Below are 5,000 nucleotides of genomic sequence, written 5' to 3' on the forward strand. Positions count from 1 at the left end.
ATGTGGGGCCCAATGAAGCCCACTCTCCCTTAGGCCTGGAAACTATGTTGGAATTCAAGGTGCCCCTGAGCGGTGGAGGCAGCTAAGAGAGGAGAGAGAGCCTAGCCTCCCTTGCCCTTGCTTGTGCAGGGCGGGCCTGCATTGCATCACCCGCTGGAGCCTCTGCTCACAGCTCTGCAGCCAGCTGGGCCCCTGGAGGAGGGAGTCTCCCTGTTTTTCAGCAAACTATTAACTATTTCATCCTCTCCCTAGCCCTCTCACCAGCTATACCAGACTAAAGAAGAAGAGAGGCTGCCTGCATGCTGCACAGACCTCTGCCTACCAGACTTCACAAAATACCCCACTTCTCCCCTTCCTCAGAGCCCTGAGATTCTGCTTTGGCCCAGCCCATTCTCATCCCGGGGGAAAGAGTTAAGTTTCTGTCCCATTCTGCAGCAGTGAGAGCAGAGTTCCTTAGCATCCAGCATGAGCTAATGCCTCTTTCGGGCTACAAATAGAGCCTGCTACAAGGGGTCAACACAGCCTTTCTGGTCTGAGACAACAGCAGTCTAACAGGGTCTCCTGCAGATATCAACAACCACCCATGTTCCCTAACCTCCTAAATTCTTGGCCAAGTAATTCCTCTTTCTGGGCCTTGGTTTCCCCTAAATCTAAGAAGGGGGCTGGGAATCTTGAAGGTTTGTAAAGGACCCGGGAGTCCTAAATAAAATGAGCTCTGAGTACATAGTGTTACCATTATCCAGAGACTCTTGAGGGGAAAAACAAGGAGGAGTTATATGTGTGTCGGGGGAAGAGGGAGGGGAGAAGGGGGAGTGTTGGACAGAGAAATCGTTGCAACCTGTAAAGTCCAGACTGCCTACTTTAACTGTTCTCATCCCTTCAGATCTCTACACCCTTCACTCCAGTCTTGACTTGGGGTCTTGAGATGCCTTCACTTGCCATCTGAAGGAGCCGAGGTGGAGCCTACTCCTGGAATCGTGTCAGAAAGTATTTATGTTTGTTTTCTTTGTAAGTCTCATTATTTTCATGTGCATGTATTCAGTCTCCCCAAGTAGACTGGGGGGCTCCCTAAGGACAGCTAGCCCCTCCTTCCTTAGTATTTCTAGGTCCTGCACATAGGAGGTCCTCAATCACTGGTCTTGGCTAACTGGATGACCTTAACCTAAGACACCCTAACAGAAGCTGCTAACTCATAGAAGAGAAATGGACCAGGGCAGAATTGCAAGATTTAGAGGTGGAATGGATATTAAAAATCATCTCATCAGCCCCCCACTTCCCCTTTGCCTCACTTTATATAGGAGGAATCTGAGTCCTAGAGAGGTTAAGTTATTCTTATATGGTCATACTTCAGGTAAAGCTCAAAGCCAGAATTTGAACTATGGTCTTCTGACAGTACTGGAGAAATGTATAACCCAGTCCTGGCTTTCTTCCCTAGCCCTTCTAACTGCAAGCTATTATCTCCTTTCATAGCAAGGCTGTAGTTCTGTGTAAAGATTTCTCCCTTTAAACAAATCTGCTTCCATCAAATGGTAAATACTCCAGAATCTCATCTGTAAATTAAGGGTGTGGGCCTACATAACCTCCAAGGTTCCCTTTAGCTATTACTATTATAAATTCTATCTGACATTTAACCCTCAGTAGTCTGGTGGGGAAAGGGATAACCTTCACTGAAAGGGACCTTAGAGATAATCCCCATTATTTTACAGATGAGAACACTGAGGCCCAGAAAGAAGTGACTTCTCCAAGGTCATGTAATAAGTTGGGACAAGAACTGGGGTCTGCTGAAACTTGACTCAACATCTTCTGTCTTTTGGCAAGGCACTTGGAGCCAGGAACAGAACTGAACGCCTGGTAATGCTACATGTAGGCCTGGCCTCAGGAGGCTTTCCTGACCCACTCTTGGAACATGCTTCCACACTGAATGTTGCTGCAATTGAGGTGGGGAAACAGAGCAGGTTTGATGGCAAAACTGTCGGAAAAATATCAATGTGTGTTGCGTAATCAATCGCTGAAGGCCTTCCAGGAGCACAAGACATTTTTCATCAGCTGGCAGTAAAACAACCAGATCATTAAAGTCGATATGCCTGTAGCCAAAATGCATATCAACAATTGTTGGTCTACCCTGGGAACAAAACATTCACGGGAAACAGTTGGAAGTGAAGACAGAGACCCGAATGACAGGGAACCCAAATTGAGGGACTTTTTTCAGGGACCTAAAGTTTTCCTGTGAGTAATATCTTACTGACCCTTTTAAAGTTAGCCTTCAGTGGGGAAGCCATCCACAAAGAACTCAATGTCCTTGGCCTAATTATTTTCCAGAGAAATAGGTTCTTTCTCATCCTCTTCCGAAGTTTACAGAGAACAGGTTATTTATTTCAGGCAAAATACACTGAGATAGAGTCACAGGTAGAGTGGACAGGGGCCTGAACTCCAAATCAGGAAGATCTGGGTTCCAGTCCTGTCTGTAACATATTGCTTATATGATCACTTACCCTCAAAGTATTCCAGGCAACTCCCTGAAACTGTTTCAGAGCAAGTGATAAATGAATGGTTGATCTGCATCACAGAGGTAATTTTCACGATGGGAGTGTTTTTTATCAAAGAAATCACAGGATTGGACCAAAAAAGAAAAATGAAGAACACCCAAATTGAACCATAAGGTTCCTAGAGTTTCTCAAGCAGAAGCTACACTTGCCAGGGATTTTGTTAATTTTTTAAATTTTAAAATTTTAATTTAATTAAATTTTTAAATTAATTTAATTTTAAAAATTTAATTTAAATTAATTTTTCTTTTTTATTTTATTAACTTAAATATGAACATTTTTATCTGTAAAAATGACAAAAAGAGGGATAGCTAGGTGGCAAAATGAATAGAGCACTGGCCCTGTAGTCAGGAGGACCTGAGTTCAAATATGGCCTCAGACACTTAACACTTACTAGCTGTATGACCTTGGGCAAGTCACTTAACCCCAATTGCTTGCCTTCCCCCCTCCAAAAAATAAACAAAAAAGACAAAAAAGGAAGTATATGAAAAATATGAACACTTATACAGTTGATCTTTTTCCTACCAGGTATACCATTTTATGGATATAATTAAAATTTAACATGGTAGTTCTAACACTTCTCTGCTTATCTGTGTCCCCTTGGGACCATCCCTCTGCTCTTTTCGGTTTATTTCTTAATCATTCCTTAGGGGCTTTTCTTCTCTTTTTTTTGTAGTATTAAAGCACTTATTCTCTCCTCTCCCCAACAAAAAGAAAACCAAAAGCACCTTCCTATAATAAGTAAGCAAAAGCACACAAAAGAAATCCACATGTTGGCTGTGAAAACATATGCTTCGTTCTGTATCTCTACCCATCACCTCTCTGCCAAGATGGGTGCATGAATGATTGTCAGTCTTCTGGTGTCATGGTGGTCATTGTGTCAATCAGCTAAGTCTTTTACAATTATTGTAGTTGTCTAAATTGTCCTAATTCTCCTCACTTAACTCTATATCAGTCCATGCCAGTCTTCCCAAATTTGCCTAAATCTGTCCCTTTTGTCATCTTACCATGCAATCCTGTTCCATTACATCTATGTACCATAATTTGTTAAGCCATTTTCCAACTGATGGGAGTAGAAATCTTCATATTCCCTTTTCCTATTTTTCCAGTCTTCCTACACTTTATTCCTCTCCAAGTACTGTGCCCTACCTACACTAACTTTTTGGTTCTTCCTCAGGCATGACACTTCATCTCCCAGTTTTATGCCTTTTTGTTGGCTGTCCTCCTTTCCTGGAATGCTCTTCCTCCCCACCCCTACTTCCTTACTTCCCTGGCTTCCTTCAAGACTAAGTTGCAAGAAACCTCTCCAAGAGCCTCTGCCCTTTCCATCTGAGAGAACTTTTCATTTGTGTCACATATAGCCTGACCGTAAATTAGAATGTGAACTTCTTGAGGGTAGGAACTGTGTTATTGAGTTATTGGCTTTTTTTAAATCTCTAATGTGTTACCACAATTCCTAGTACATAGAAAGTGCTTTATAGATACTTGTTAACCCAATTTGTTTCTGGATCTTTGCTACAACAGAAAGTACTACTATAAATAACTTTTGTACTAAGGAGTCCTTTCTCTTTAACCTCTTTGGGATAAACATTATATTGGTATTGTAGGATTAGAGGGTATATACAATTTATGGATATCAATAAATTAATCAGTAAACATTTATTAAGTACCCACTATGCCAGGAACTGTGCTAAGCAACAGGGAAAAAAGAGACAAAAGACAATCCTTGCCCTCAAGTTTTCAGTCTAATGGGGGAGACAACCTGCAAACAAATACATACAGAGCAAGCTACATACAAGATAAATAGGAAGTAATTAACAGAGGGAAGGCACAGAAATTAAGAGGGATTGGGAAAGGGAAAGCACTAGAATGAAGAGGAGCTGGGGAAAACTTTCAGTAAAAGATGGGATTTTAATTGGAATCTAAAGGAGGTCAGAAAGGTCAGTAAGCAGAGTGGAGGATGTAGCTCCAAACTGTTTCCCAGAATGGTTGGACCATTTCATCATTTCAACAACACTGCACTCATATCTTACTATTCATGTTCTCCCATGGCACCTCCAGCATATTGTCATTTTCCTTTTTAGTTGGATAGAGATATTGTAGAGGGGATTAATGTATTGGGAAAGATTTTAGAATAGATGACCCTGGGCATTTACAGGATCCCTTCCAGCCTTAAGGGTTTGTGATTCTCAATGGAAGCATATGGACCCATAGGGCATTTATTCCATTCATGAGTCCCATATAGTAGCCATTTAGCTTCTTATTGAAGACTTCCAGTGATGATGAACTGATTACTCCTCCAAGATAGCTCATTACATTTTGAGACCAATCTAACTATTGGGAAGTTTTCCATTAAATAAAAATCTTTTTGACCATAGCTTCTCACCATTGGTCCTAATTCTGTCCTGTGGAGCCAGTTGATCAAGGTTTATCTTTTATCCACCAAAAAGCCTTTCA

At 41.5% G+C, this 5,000-nt stretch overlaps 1 long non-coding RNA gene across 2 annotated transcripts; it reads left to right on the forward strand.

Annotated features, from left to right (window-relative positions):
* Positions 1-268: 268 nt before the first annotated feature.
* On the forward strand, positions 269-2,096 carry LOC138162177 (uncharacterized). Of its 2 annotated transcripts, none has more exons than XR_011168568.1 (3): positions 269-410; positions 884-1,008; positions 1,707-2,096. It is a non-coding gene; the product is annotated as an uncharacterized lncRNA (long non-coding RNA). The 2 variants fall into 2 exon arrangements; XR_011168567.1 differs by lacking the exon at positions 269-410 and adding an exon at positions 433-614.
* The last annotated feature ends 2,904 nt before the right edge of the window (positions 2,097-5,000 follow it).

This window comes from Petaurus breviceps, unplaced genomic scaffold (assembly GCF_028583685.1).
Source record: "Petaurus breviceps papuanus isolate PSGF00001 unplaced genomic scaffold, PetGlider_PUasm1.0 186, whole genome shotgun sequence".
NCBI classification, from domain to species: Eukaryota; Metazoa; Chordata; class Mammalia; order Diprotodontia; family Petauridae; genus Petaurus; species Petaurus breviceps.